The sequence below is a fragment of the Centruroides vittatus genome, unplaced genomic scaffold (assembly GCF_030686945.1).
Source record: "Centruroides vittatus isolate TY-2023 unplaced genomic scaffold, ASM3068694v2 scaffold_2802, whole genome shotgun sequence".
In the NCBI taxonomy this organism is placed as follows: Eukaryota; Metazoa; Arthropoda; class Arachnida; order Scorpiones; family Buthidae; genus Centruroides; species Centruroides vittatus.
In genome coordinates this window covers 1,414,736-1,431,234 of record NW_027122693.1, presented here as the reverse complement: position 1 = coordinate 1,431,234, position 16,499 = coordinate 1,414,736, and the positions used below count along the sequence as shown (strand labels likewise).

General features: G+C 30.6%; 1 protein-coding gene across 3 annotated transcripts in view; it reads right to left on the bottom strand.

Annotated features, from left to right (window-relative positions):
- LOC136987867 (complexin-like) overlaps positions 1–16,499 on the bottom strand; it is a 226,363-nt gene that overhangs the window by 118,842 nt on the left and 91,022 nt on the right. Inside the window, exon 1 of one of the 3 annotated variants that reach the window (XM_067285617.1) lies at positions 11,068–11,234. The exons of the other annotated variants lie outside the window; for them this stretch is intronic. The gene's annotated coding sequence lies outside the window, so the exon portion shown is untranslated. Of the gene's footprint in view, positions 1–11,067; positions 11,235–16,499 lie in introns of those variants that run through there. 3 annotated transcript variants of the gene reach the window in all.

Below are 16,499 nucleotides of genomic sequence, written 5' to 3'. Positions count from 1 at the left end.
TATAATTAACTTTAAATAATGTAATATACGCTTTTAATTTTATTACGGTACTTAATTATAATTAATAATTAAAATTTAAATGATTAATAAATATAAAAGTGATCTTCTGCCCGCTGTAAGGTGTAAATTCGAATTTAAAAAAGAAAAAAAACAAAACCTCACAACAAATAATTAAAATGTAATAATGTTAAATGATTTTTCTATTGATAATTATATTTATTATATTAATTAACTTTTAAATAAATAGGAATTAATTGAAATCAAATCAATTTTTAGAACAGAGAAAATTAATTAACAATTTAAATTTTTCTTAATTGTTATTAATTACTTCCTACTGAAAAATTTAATAAGAGAAATGTGAAGGGAGAGCCAAAAATTCGGTTATCCGCTGTCTCGCTGGCATTATTTATTTGCGGTAAAGTCGCAAAATTTCTCTCGAAACAAGCGGTTTACCCGAATAATGGTTTGGGCCCCCCCTTTGTTATGCATTATTTTTCTTAATAATTTCTCACAATAATTTTAAAGACATATTTAATAAATGATAAGTCATTTTCACAATTAAATAATTTAAAAAATATAAAATAAATGAGGAGAAATGACAGATTTAAAGAGAAAAGAAACAACATCTTTCTGAATTAAGATCCGAACCAAAGCTTCTTAATAAAATATCGAGTCATTTAAATTAGATTAAAATCTGCTTTCTAATGAAATTCTTAACTCTTCGAATAGTTAATTTATCTAATAGTTGATCAATTTAACTGTTTCCTACATTAAATTTCCCATTAGAATACGTAATAATTGTGTACTTAACGAGAGCATTCTAATGGGATCTGAACCCCCATCTTTTAATTTACTAAAGGGGTTAGAATCTACACAATTATACAAACGATTTCTTTTCGGATCTTCGTTTACAAAAATTTAAAATGTAGCTACAAAAATAAAGCCAAACCTCGATATAGCGCTACTCTCGTAAATCCCTAATCTCTCCGATAGATGTTATGTAGGGATTTCTTTGGCATCTGTGAATGCCAAGTGATATTTTTACACTATATATAATTCTTATTGTTTTGAAAAACTTCGGTTTAGCGCTACACTCGATTTAGCGACAATTTCATAGGCGAGCAAATGGCGGTGCTAAATAGAAGTAAAAAAATTACGAAAGAAGGTAATTCATATATATACACGTGAAGCGTATGAGAATTGATTTATGGATTAGTTAACTCAAGACCATTAAGCCATAAACATGGATTGATGGCCTAATATGCCCCATTATGGGGTACTTGATCTTCGATGATGCCATTTAACACGAGCGAGATATGAGGAATCACACTGACCAATACTATCCATGATAAAACAAATATAAGGATCTGAACTGGATCCAAAACTAAATCCATAAAGGTATGAAGAATTAGTGGGGTAAGGCAGAACAACACATAGACAGTTAGCCAAGGGTTCCTCCCGGAAAGTATTTCTACGAGAATCTAGCCCCTGTTTAGGTGTTAAGCACGTGAAGAAAACCCGGAAAACCCCACATGACCAGCCTGCAGTCGGGTCGAACCCACGACAGTGTTCTGTTTTCATCCACTAACCACTGTGGGTTGCATTGAGGTCTACAAAGATGGAAAGTGTATTTTTCGCGCTGTTTAAGGGGACGTTATATCGAGGATTGTCTGTATTTTCGATGAATACAAAGATTAAATTAATTTACAACTATTTTTAGATGAACAAACTAACTTTATTAAATGAAATCCACGAGAAATATGCCTGACTCGAACCCGGAACCACAGCGAAATACATCTGATTATAAATTTCATAATGGTTTTAAATTCATTATAAACATAATTAAGCATTAAAATAATCTTTTCTGATTAAAAAATTTCATGAAAAAATCAACACAATTGCTTAAATCTTTAATTAAACATTAATTAAAATTCAGATTTAAATATTTCAGGTAAACACGAGAAAAGTTCAAACTGGAAAACAATTTCCTAAATTAAAACTTAATAAAAATCACAAACGTGAATAATTTTTAATTGTAATTAATTTAAAATAATTACTTTTAACTCGAACAATAATCATCAGATATTACAATCTTTGGCGATTTTACAATAATTAAAGGAAATTAATCTTCATTGTAAGACTTCTTAATCAGATTTAATTTTCAAGGATAATTTAGAAGGAAAAATAAAAATTAAATTAAATTAAAATTATTCCTTTTAAATTGATTCAAATTGATAAATGAAAGGCAACATTTTTATTTAATTTTAATTAAAAATCGAGCTTAAAAACATATTTAAAACAACAAGAAGAAGTAAATTTTCGTTAAGTTTACAATAATAAAAATTGTAACGACGACGACAAATTAATTAAAATTAAAAATTTAAAGGATTTAGAAGTGAATAAAAAGCAAAAAATTCACAATTAAAAACACGATTACAATTTTAAAAAAATTAATGACGTTTCACGCCAAATTCATTAAAATTAAATCTTCTGTAAGAAAAGCAAAAAAAAAAAAAAAACAGTTAAAAAATTGATAAATTTCATGCCAAATTAATTAAAATGAATGCATTTAAAGCCCAAAAAACATTAAATACAAACGAAAAAACTAAATTACGTTCACAAAAATTAATTAAAATTAATTATACAGCGTGTTTATAGTTGCAAAAACTATAAATGATATCCGTTGTAATGTTATTTATTTAAAAAAATATAATAATAATAATAAACTAAATTAAATGAAATTTTAGCAGGTCAATTAGGAATTTCTGCATACAGAAAATAAGAATTTATTTAATTACAATGGTTGTAAACGTTGCCCAATAAATATTTATTTCCCAAAAGGTGACGTCGTCATTTAACTGTTCTTACCTGCGAATGAAGGTTAATTATGTTTGTAGGTTGGAAAAAATAGGGGGAAGAGGGGGAAAAACCGAAAAATCTCATTTCCTACGCGATGTCAGAATTACACTGAAGGATAATAGCCAAGGGACAAGCCATCTGTACGTCATAAAAGTATTAAAACAATTTCCAAAGTATGCGATCGCTCATAAAGAAAGGACTTACATTAATGAAGATATGCGTAAAACATCGCATTAAACCAATAAAATTACGCATGTACACGAAAATTTCAACACTTTTCTAACATTTAGCACATTAAAATCTGCATAAACAAGCAAAATATTATTGTAATATTGATTTACGAAGTTGTTTACGTGTTGATTTTATCAGTACTCCCGAGCTTAAATCTGATTAAAGTGAGAAAACAAAGTGTATAATAAATAAATTTTTATAAAATATTGTAATGTAGCATCGAAAATATCAATTCTAATATAGAATCTTTTTTGGATATTTATCAATTTTTACGAGTGTTCTGAATCTTAACACTTGTCCTGAGTACGAGTTTTCGAATTTTAAAAATCGAATTTTACTTCAAAATTCAGACGCTAGGGGAAAATTGGCGTAACTTTCCACTGAAAATCTCCAAAATACAATAGAATCATGACCCATATAGAAGTATTTATGTCAAATTTTAAAAGTTTTAGACTGTGAGGTGTATGTTTTAAGTGCTTTGGTGTCTCTGTATAGGTGTTCTGGTGTATTTATGTGTTTCGTTAGGTATGTTTATTTGTGTGTATAAGCTTTAATAAGTATCTAAATTTGCATGTTAAGAAGTAAACAAGAAACAAAAAGGTAATGAAAACTGAAAGATTAATGCGAAAACTCGTATAGAAAGAAAGAGGGGGGGGAAATAAAAAGTAATGAAAATTTTGATAAGTCCTTTTTTTCAATTAATTAAAAGAAGGAAAATAATAATAAGAAGCAGAAAAAACGTAAAAAAGCAATGATTAAAACTTGGGAAAAACAAAAAGAAAACAATGAAGTAAGAGAATCTACAAGTTTTCAACAGAAATATTCAAATAGACAGATGGAAATATACGCTAATTAGCCCATAATTATATTTAAAGCGAGAAAAATATGTATACTAAATTGCTAAGAAAAGAATTTTTTTTAAAATTGTAAATAAAATAAAACTTATTGTAAGAATATAGATAATATAAGATGAGATGATTGCTTCTAAAGCTTGATTTCAGTAAATTAGTATTTATTGTAAGAAGAATTAAAGTACATAATAAATTATATTATCAGAAGAAAATATACATACTTTTTAAATTCATATAAGGCTAATTAAATATATACGCCTATATATATATAATGTGTTTATTTTTAAGATTTTTCTCCATTTATTCTGCTTGATTTTCAGTAACTTTCTTCACTATTTTCATATATCTTTATATAAGTTTATAAATACAGTAAAACCTGTCTACGGCGACCACCCACGGTTCCTTCAAAAAGTGGTCTTTTAGACAGGTGGTCGTCCGATACAGGTGCTGCTGTAATATCGTATTTCACACGTATCTTTTGCACAGATATGGCTAAAATCCATATATACAGTACTAAGTAAAACTGCAGGTGAGCAAAAATAAGCGAATTTTTTCAACGATAGAACTATATTGGTACAGTAGACCCCTATAACACGGTAGATAAGTTCCGTGTTATATGAATCCGTGCTGTACGAGTCACTTAATACATGAGCCAATCACCGTGTGCCGGGGCTGTGATTGGCTCATGTATTTAAGTGACTCGTATAACACGGAACGTATCTACCGTGTTATAGGGGGGTCTATTGTACTGTATTTTATTCTTATCCGATAACTCGATTAACAGAAGTCGTGGTGATTTTATAAGAACTTATTTTTACAGTCACAGAAAGTATTTATTGCACACGTACTGTACACGAGGTTCAAAAAAATAAAATAAATTTCTTTAAACGATGAGATCAGCCGATTAATTGTATCACGTATACAATATTTGATACCCCTAAGTACGTTTACGGTAAAATAAGTACGTTGTTGAGATGGGTTCGAACGACAGTTTAGTGGAAGTGGTCCTCATTACAGTTTTTGTATGTTCTTCCGGACCAAAAATCGATGCCCGCGGTCGCGTTACACGGGTGGTCGTTTAATACGGGTAACTTATACGAAGACTCTATGCATAAACTATTCCGTGCCAGAAATTTTTGTCCGTTTTGACAGATGCCCGTCGAATGCAGGTGATCGCCTAAGCAGTTTTTACTGTATATATTTTATTAAATAAGTATATTGAATAAATATAATAAATATTAAATAATACTCCTCTATTCTGTATGAAAATTTAAGGTAAGAAGGTACAAACATGCAGTTACATAAAATGACAGCTATAAATGAGTAAAAAGATATATATATATATATATATTTCCATATTTTCTATAAAATGGTTAAATATAATATATATATATATATTTTTTTTTTCAATTTATATAAGGATATGAATGTAGAGAACCTTCCTTTGCTTGCTAATCTACTTCCTTATATATCCTCTTATGCTTCCATCTATAGGATAGAAGCAAAGGAAAGATCTACTTCTATATATGTATATATCCTTCCCCCCTTTGCCTGCATCTACAGGATTGAAACAAAGGAAAAATCTACTTCATTACATATCCCTTCCCTTATGTTTCCATGTATAAAATGGAAGCAAAAGGAGGAGCTTCTTCCTATAGATAAAGGAAAAAAAGGAAGGATATATATATATAATAAATTGCTAAAAATCAATCAGAATAAATAAAGAAAAATCTTAGAAATGATGATTTAGAAATATATATATATATATATATATGTGTGTTATAGAAAAAAATCAAAGAAGGAAAGAAAAATAAGAACTCATATGGAGTGGAAAGGTGTAGACAATCGTGCGTTAAAATAAAATGTGAAACAATGAAGTAGAAAAAGAAGAAATCCTGTGGAAAGATGTGTTTTTAAGTCTATAATAAATCTAAAAAAAATCTAGCTTTAAAGCTTTTCTATAGGTCTACAATAAATTCGAATTATAACGAATAGTAGAAAGGAAAATTGAATAACAAGATAATTATTATATAATATATTCCCAGGACAATTTTATAATGTATAAAATTCCCTTTATGTCAGATGCTTTAATTAGGTTTTCTTGAAGTTCTTTGCACAATAAAGTCGGCTTACGTGTGATCTTTTTAATGTTAGAGTTAGCAGCGGGTGAATGGTTGTTACCTTTTCTACTAAACGTGACTTTATAATAGTAGAAAATTAATTGCTTAAACTCGAAAAAGATATGCCACTTTGATATCGAGAGATTAACATCAAAGAAATTGTTATTCGAACAAATTACTCTTTCTCGTTTATACATTTTAAAGATGTATGGCTCATTTTCTGTCCTCGTATTAATTAATTATTGATTTTTCCCGATCTCACGAGCAAAATCGAATTTTTCCGTACGTTTTATTAACATTTAAAAAAATATATATTTTTCCTTTAATTTTCCTAGTAAAAAAACATAACAATTTATAAATTTAAATGCCTTAAAAAATGAAAAAATTCATTAAACTGTAAAATCATTCAGCGAAAGAAGCACTTGAAGTGCTCTAAAAATGTTTAAAAAAATAATAAGTTGAGGGAAAAAACGTGAATAATTTAAAATAAAATAGGAATATTTAAAGATTTATTTAGAAATTTAATAAAAATATCAAAAATTTCGATAAATTTTGATAAATATTTGCATTTCTAGGTGTCCTTCGAACACCTAGCAATACAAATATATATATATATATATATCAATATATTTTGCAATTTTATTCACCCAATTTGAAGCTTAATAACTCGCGTGCCCTCTGTGCAAAACTTCTGAAATTTTTCAGGGAGGTCCTGTGTTAGAGGCATTAATGCTGTTAAATTTTGGTGGTTAAAGGTCGACGGGGAGGAAAGATAGAGGGGGTTTAAAAATGATAAAAAGTATATAGTTGTAAGGAGAATATCCCAAAAATGAGCTAAACGTACGAAGGTTAAATTCCAATTAATCGAAGTAAATTAAATAAAATTCAATTAACTTTTAAACAGCGTTTTTTAAATGCATTTACCTTTTTTAATTGGTGGGAACGTCATTAAAATCACGCTCCCATCAATTAAAAACGGGGCAATTCAACACAAGAAACGATTAATGAATTTTGAGCTAATATATATTGTGTATGTATGTATTTATATGCTGTAGACTGGCCCTATAATCATTTAATTCAACTTCTTTAGTTAAAAGATTAAAAAGAATCTAGCAACGAGTTGCATAACTTTCCCGGCAAAAACATTTAAAATTGCGTATGGCGCCATCTGTTATAATATTTTATTTATAAAGTTTATATATATTTTTAATTATTATAAAACAGCAGAAAGCTTAATTGTGAAGATAGGCGTGGTTTTTATAATAAATAAATAAATAAATAAATAAAAATTGCAAATACTAATAACAAGTAAAACCTTCATTAAGTTCGATCCGACATATGACCTTCCACTATCTCCCCACCCACTTGACCTTTCACCACCAAAATTTACTTGCGTAAGTGGCCCTAACATACAAACCTCCGTGCGAAATTTCAGAAATTTTGCACAGTGGGCACGCGAGTTATTAAGCTTCAAATTGTTTGAATAAAATTGTGTATAACACACAAACATACAGTAAAAATCCCAATTTTTTTTTTATGCATTCCTTCAACGTAAAGGTCCTCGAATCCAAAAATTTCAAAATTTTCGGCTCATGTTTTCACCTACGGTCATACTTTCTTTGTGTTACATATAACAGCCGAGAAAGTGTGACGAAAAAACACTTCAAAATAATGAAGATAAGTAAGGAAAATGAGTTTCGAAATAAATGAAAATAGGGAATAAATCTAGAATATATATATATATATATATAGTTTTTAAAATATATAAAGTTTTATCCTCTATAAAATAAAAAAATATAAAAAAAACCTGCTGTATACTTTACGTGAAAGAAGTGTTATCGGACATTATATGAAGCAATAAGCAATAAATATCGCAGAATCAATCTTTATGTATCATATACGATAACTCCAAAGTGCATTTTTGGTAAAGAGCATTTTTTGAGCATTAAAACTTTGACTCGAAAATAACTATAAATATAATTTTCTGCTCCCGGGATAAAAAAAAGGGCTATAAATAAAACTTCGTATAATATAAACGAATAAAGGAAAACGGGGATAAACTTATTATATTTTTTATATTTTTATTTTTAGAGAAATTTCGTTTTATTTCGAAGAAATTAATACTTTAAAACCGTTCTCTTAGTACTTAATGCAATTTAAATCGTTAAAATTGGCAATTACGCTGAATTCTCGATATAGTGAAATAACTAAATCGATAGTCTATTATAATATATATACTATGGGGTCTCAATATAACGAATTCGCATAAGGCTAGTTAAAGCATTCATTATATCGAGAGTCATTGTAATACGTATGATAATTGTTCACTGTATCGGGTGATCACTGTAGTATAGTGTAGTTACTTCGTGATACTCTGTACATACAATTTAACTCGGTCCTTTTAGCATTCACTATACCGAGAGTCTACTGTGTATGTGTTTTATATATATATATATATATATACTCATTTGAATTTATAATTCGTAGAGTGTGTATTTATTATATTTAATGCACTCTCGATATAGCGTATCCTCGAGAAACCGAGCTAAATTATTCGCTATATTAAGAATTGACTATGTACTATTTACTTTATGATTCAAAAAAACTTGTTCACTATATCGGGTGATTGTTCCCCCGATATAGTGAATTTCCCATAACGCGATATTCCCTTATATATCGTTACATTTAATTATTAATTACAAAATTTATAAAAATTTTAACTTTCTTTGAACAAAATTTCATACAAAATAACTTCCAAACAAACACCACCTCCCAACAATAGCCATATTTATGTTCCCGTCGGTGGCCGTTGTTTACAGGTTTATTGTATTATGAATTTCATTTAATTTACTTCCTGGATGTTATATACAGCGATTAGTCAAAAAATGAACCCCAAATTCTTACACTTTTGACTCAAGGTCCTTCGAACACCTAGAAATGCAAATATATACATCAATATATTATGCAATTTTATTCACCCAATTTGAAGCTTAATAACTCGCGTGCCCTCTATGCAAAATTTCTGAAATTTTGCAGGGAGGTCCGTGTGTTAGAGGCATTAATGCTGTTAAATTTTGGTGGTTAAAGGTCGACGGGGTGGAAAGATAGAGGGGGTCATATCTCGGATGGAGTAGGACTTAATAAAGATTTTACTAGTTATTAGCATCTGCACTTTATTATTATTATTATAAAACCCTTATATACCCAAAAATTACACTTTTTGCCATCTTGTAATAATTAAAAATATAAGAAGTTTTTAAATAAAATCTCCTTTAACAGATGGCGCAACATGCAATTTTACTTTTTTTTTTTTTTTTGGCCGGGAAAGTTACACAACTCGTTGCCGGATTTTTACTTAAATATTTCGCGAAGTTTTATACAAATGTAAATAAATTGCTTACACGTATACATAAATTATTCTTCATTAAAGATAAGATAAATGCTGGCGAAATTTTGCACGATCCTTCATTCTAGACATGAAATATAGAGCAATTCCTATTCTTTATCGCTAGAATATGTGCCTACACACAAAAATTTCATGAAATTTTTGAATAATTAAACGCAGATAAGTTATTTTTACATAAATATAAATCGGTTGTCGTTGTAAAATACAGAAAAAATCGAGCAATTTCGCTGCGAAATTTCTGTATATATTTCATGTTATAAAGGTGAAATATACGTGTTAAGTGGACAAAAATTATGTATATTTGTAATTTAATTGCGTCCTCTTCGTACAGAATTGATATTACACGTTTCTTTATTGATTAACTCGACAGTATCATCAGTTATAAACTCCATTAGTTTATAGAATAATGAATGTTCAGGATGATAGGTGATGTGTTCAGTATGTGAATCGTTCAATCGAGAAGATGACTTGATTATTTTTAATGGACGAAACAAACCAAGTTAATTGAAGAATTAATTATATTTAAAACTTTATTTTGTACACAAACTACGCAGCAATAGCTTTAGTTATACATTTATATCAATAGCGCAATGAAATTATTGATCTTTGAATGGTATTTTAATGATGATGTACAGTACAGTAGGCTGGTGGTTAATGCTAATATAGCTTTACGAGTGCGTACTTTAATGATGATGTAGGCTGTACATTTAATGCTGATATAGTTTTATGAGTGCGTATTTTAATTGCAACATTTCTACAATAAAGTGTGCTGAATACGCAAATGAAGTTGCTACACTTTTACTTGACTTATTTGGGAGCGAAATAGCACTCAAATCACTCAATTAGTCGGGTATTGTCACCAATTGTTAATGTGATTATCCGGTCGACATCATTCGCTTCTGACGTCAGTCAAGTTGTTGCATTCTTCGTCGAATGATCGCTTTTCCTCATAGCAACTGTGACGTCATAGGGATGTTTACCCAAAGTCTACAAGTCTATTTACTGAGAGGGCAATCAAACGAAATTATACTTTTTAACAAAGGCCACTTCTGTTAAGCTACTATTACATTAACGAGATGTATGCAATTCTCTATATTATATCGCATTGTTGCATCAATTCCTTAATGGAAACCGTACGCAAACTTCATATTATATACTTAATTACGTTCCTACTTAATTAATTTGTTATAATTTAGTTAATTAATCGAACACTTTTATTAATTATCTTACTAAAAAAATCACCTATACAAAATGATTAATGGAGATATTTTTATTGAAATTTACAGCAGAATTAAGTGTTTTTAAGACGTAGTTTAATGGTAATTAAATAGATAATTTTAATTTTAATTAATTTATCCTTGTAACTAAAATAGTAATAAAGAATTTTCGAAATTTCGTAAGGACATGTGCAATACTTTTACCCTCCAAGGACACAAACTTCCTTTTAAATCTATCAAACTAGACAACCTGTTGCCATTAAAAAACACTTTAAACACCTTTAATTTAGTATATTTTTATTAGAATTAAACTTATAAACCATTAAAAAAAATTTAACCCGTATTTATTATAAATATGCGAAATTTTTAAGTAATTTACTCACCAGAATGTAAACACTAAATGATACACGTCGAAGGCATTTTTAAATACGATAAAAGTTGGCTCGCATTCAATAAATGGAAATTAAACTGTAGAGCGTTTGGACAGATGTTTGGCCAGTTGTTACTATAGCGAGGGAGATCAAACGCTAAATGAACACACTCCCTTTTAGTCTACTACAAATATACTAAAAATGGAGGAAGTGGCGTGTCTCAACGAACCAATCAATACGCTAGCGCGCAACACGTGCGTTTTGTTATTGCGCGAATACATACAGACTTTGAGAATACATTTATGCAACGTCACACGTAACACCTGTCTAGCGCCATTTTATAAACAATTTTTCTTCATTTATGGCATATGAAGATGAAATCAGGACTTTATTTGTTGCGCATTCGTGCCTACATTAAGTACCAACACTGAGAATGGCACTAAATCGAGTGTGGCGCTAAACCGAAGCGCCTCAAAATATGTTTGGTAACACAGGTTTGAAGCGTGCTAAACATGATACTTATTGACTGGCGCTTTAAGAGGGTAGAGATATTAAGGAGAGTGCTATATCGAGATTCGTATCTCACACGAGATTAAACACGTATATCGATCTGAACCCATTACATCTGACACTCCCAACAAATAAACTATTAAGGATCAAATTTAATATTAATTATAGTAAACACGTGCTTCAATCTAAGATGACGTAGAAAAATGCAGTTAGCTCCATGCAGGATCCGAACCCACGACCATAATGCAAAACAAACTTATTATTCATCTTATGATATAATAAAGAATGAATATAGACGATATATATATTCAATAAATAATAAAAAAGTAACAATACTTAATAAATAATTAAAATAATAATTAATATATTATGAAAATCATGACAAACACGCAAGCAATATCTACCAAATCACAGCAACAATAATTCATTATCATAAATCATAATATTAAAATATATTAACAAACATCTTTAATTATAATTAAAATTTCGTAATTAAAAAAGAAATTCGAAATATGAAGCGCATAATTTTAATAGATTGGAAGCTAAAGTCAGACATACGAACATACTAAGTAACTTTTTTTTTGTTGGTCGTAAACAATATTTTATAAGAATTAAAGTATAACGCTGTAATATAGCGAGTGATAAGTACTGTATATACTGAAATATAGAGGTATATTACGTAATATTACGTGTTATACACATATCTATAAAGGTTATTTTACGTTCAACTTCCGTTTCCCGTTCGTTTTAACACGAAAATCACGAGTACTTACGTATCTAATTCTCAATTTGGAAGGATTGTCGCAGCAGGTATACAAACACACCCACTTACTCCTACACTATAAATCACACAAACAAATATCCAAGTATAAACAAATAAACACTGTAAGAATCATACAAACCATTTAAAATACCTTAAAACAGTGTTCGTGACTCAAATATAGGGTTTTGAAATGACACGAGAGTCTCGGTATAAGAACACATTCTTGTATCGAGAATGTAATTTAAATCGAGTGCAAAAAAAAAATACAGTTAAACATAAATATTCGAATGTTAAGTGTGTAATGCGATGCTTTATAAAGAACCACAACCAAAGAGAATGCGTTACAACGAGGTTTCTGCCTTGATCACGGTTGGTTTACCGATAAAATCGCGTATTAAAAATAATATATAATACATTAAAATCATCCGATTAATTAGCGTAACACGCGCACAAACCTTTAATATAATTTATCCACACGTTACGTAAATTGTATCCATAGTAGTGAGCTACAACGTGACAGAATTCAATTTGTCAGCGTAACCCTCTATTAATGTTTAAGTGATTAAACGGATATTAAGTTGACAAGACGGTTTATAATAAATCTACAGGTTTAATAATTATTTTAATGAATATACACATACAACAATTAATATATAAAACTTTTCAGAAATTATTGTTTAAACTGTGACGTAACAATCTACGTAATTTAGATATCGGCTCTGCTTGCAGTTTTTGCTGTTACGCTGCTAGCTTTGAAGTAGATAATAGTGTTGCTGTAAGAGTGTGTTACTACACTATTATTACTCTACACTAATAGTCTCGGCCGAGTACTTCCTTTATTGAATTTCCCACCCCCACACATACACACACAAAAAAAAAAACGTCGTAACTTTGAATGGTATTAAAGTGATGTATTGGAACATTGTAGACATGTTTATTTGCGCACAGAAGTAGTGATGCATTAGTTTTACTTACATACAACGTATTGTGTGAATATACGGCATGTACTGTACTGTACATAACAAAGATTTGTTAAAGTTTAAATCTTGCGTTAAAAGTAATAATATTTTTTTTCGCTTGATACGTTCGCTTGTCTGACTGTATATATATAAATTCTTTCACGTTATTAAACCGACCAGCTTTCGTACACACGAAAAAATAATACGGTTACAATCAGACAAACGAACGTATCTTCATATATTCCTGATTTAATGAAAAACTAATCTAATTTTTTTGAATTTGTCAACTTGTTTTGATTTGAATCCTTTGTTAAGTCGAAACTTCTTAGTAGTTAATACATTGCTTCGAATTTAAAAAATGCTTCACCCCCCAAAATTTTAGAAAATTTGGAGGGTGAGACTTAATTTCTCACCTACAAAATTCAGGTGAGAAATTCGTAAATTCCAACCTCCAAATGGTGGTCTTTTTCGGCTACGTTTCTTCTTGAATTGCATACAGAATGACCTGTAAATAACGGCCTCTTTTACGTTTCACTCGGTGGTCGTTGTTTACAGGTTTGGTTGTATTTTTTACTTAATTTTAAATTATCGCCAAATTGTCCTGAAAATCTTTTATAAATTGGGGGTGCTTCTTATGTTAGATGCATGAAATACGGTAAATTTTACAGCATTTACACGTGTCGATTTATATTAATAGCTATATTTAAAAGTGATTAGAGATAGACCTGTATTAAATTTACATAAAATAGAGTAAACTCCAATTATTCGAACCACGATCATCCGAATTTCTAGTATTTTTCCGCACAAAGAATGTTCCTGATATATTCCCCAGGCAATGGGAACAGTAAATGAGCACTGCTGTGTCACAACACGCGTAAACAAAGGATACCAATAAAAGAGTCACTCGCCCGCAAACAAAGGATAGTAAACAGACAAAGAAATCGAAAAATATAAAAGAACAGAGAGATCTTCAGAAGAACGACACGAGATACTTGGAGATCATACAAGAAGGAAAGTGTACCTTCAAGAACCATTAATGAGGTGTGTACTGCTTTTGGGCGCTGTTTGCGGACATTGCGGCAACCTCTTTTGAGATCCCACATTACGCTTTATATAAAAAGAAGCGTAATGTACTAATAAAAGAATGAAAACTAGAAATCAACTGTCTAAACAAAGGAGAAAACAGAAGCTCTAAGAGCACTTAATTTGTGGTTCCGTCAAAGAAAAAACAATGGGAAAAGGTCCTTTCTTATATAAAAAGGCGCTACAAACAGTCATTTGGGACCTTTGATTTCAAACTCAGCAATGGTTGGCTCACAAACTTCAAATCACGACATTGAGTACGAAAATTTCGCATTGAGTCGTCGTCCTGCAACATGACAAATGCCAACGAATTCGAGAAAAGTTTATGAAAATTATGGAACACATACCCCCAAAAAAAGATGTTCACAATGCAGATAAAACAGGGATAAACTGAAAAGAGATGCCCCGAAAGTCACTGGCTTCACAACAAGGATCTGTGGCTCGTTGGCTTTAAAGCTAGCAAAGAGAATTGTGTAATCACGTAGTTGGCGCAAACACCGGTGGTACTCATGAATCGCCATTGCTGATGATTTTCCAATCACCAGCAATGGTAATGCAGGAATCTAAAAAACCTTAATGGCAATGTACCAGTCTAAGGAACGTCATTGTTTCAATTATGTTGGCTGTAAACCTCCGTTCACAAGGCACGAAAAATAATGAATGAACTCTGATTTTTTTTTTTTTCTTTTTTGTAAATGGGCTACTGAAGATCTTATATCGAGCGAAGAAAAACAGGGCAAAGTGTTGATGCTGCTCGACATCTCACCATGCCATTAATCAACTAACGTGCTAAATGCAATTGACGATGACTTTCAGATGATTTATCATCAATCAATTGTCAGAGCATTAGTTCAACCGATGGATCGAGGCGCCATCAGAGACTGGAGAGGATGTACAGTACAGGAAATAAATTCTATGGCAGAACATGACAAGAAAATTGCTTCATTTTCTAAAAACCTTAATCTGAAGGACTTTTGCTACACGTTAGTTAAAGCTTGGGAGCATCTTGTTTCAAACTTATTCACAAAGATGGAGAAACAGTGGGCACTTGCAGATTAATGGTGGTGAGTGACTCAGATACTAATGGCGATTTTTTAGTCAGATGACGATGCGATTGTAGTTTGAGTAAAACTAGTGAACCTGTCGAAAATGAAACGAGCAAGAACAAGAGCAAAACGCATGCTGAATCATTAACTACGTGAGAGACAGCAATCGTGTTTGATCTGATGGCATAGAGCACAACAGGTGGACAATCTGCCAAGGGTTATGCTTCCAGGAGGACTTTTCATGAGAAAGTAGCCCTTATTTAGGGGTTAGGACACGCGAATAAAACTCAAAAAACTCCGTTTGAGCAATTCTTCGGTGAGACATGAACCCGCGATCAATCGTTTTCCATGGTTTCATCTACTTGCCACTAATGGGTACTCAATTGTTTCTACTCAAACGGATCGGGGATGCAGCAGCAAAGAAACGAAGTTATACCTTTGTGCGAAGGAAAGTAATCAAATAAAGGTAAACCTTAAAGTATTGTGATTAACCTTAGTGTAAAATTATAAGATCAAAGATTATCTTCAACAGAGAATCACGAATGGAAAATTCGGATTTGTAATGCCCAGCTTGCTCTGCTGTTATATACAGTATAACAGAGAAAAAGTATAGCCTTCGGTCAAAAAATGACTCCCAAAAGTTTTACATTTCTGCAATCAGGGGTCCTTGAAACGTCTAGAAATGCAAAAAAACAGTTTGGGGGTTTCTGTATGTATCGATGTTAGTGTGTCCCCATACACTAACATTCTATACATACAGAAAAACACATTTCTTTTGTCAAAAATTTCTAAAATTTTGCAGACTGTTTTGTCTGTTAGGGCCATCGATGTTGTTAAATTTTGGTGGTTAAAGGTCGAGAGGGTAAGGAGATAGAGGAAAGTCACGTGCCGCGTATAGAGTGGAGTCGGATTAATGATTTTATTCGTTATTAGCCTTTACAATTTTTAAAAAGCTCATCTCTACCCTCAAAATTAAGCTTTTTGCCATTTTATAATAATTAATAATATGAAACGTCTCGCCACATGCAATTTTAACCTTTTTTGCCGGAAAAGTTACGCAACTCGTTGTTGGTATTTTATATG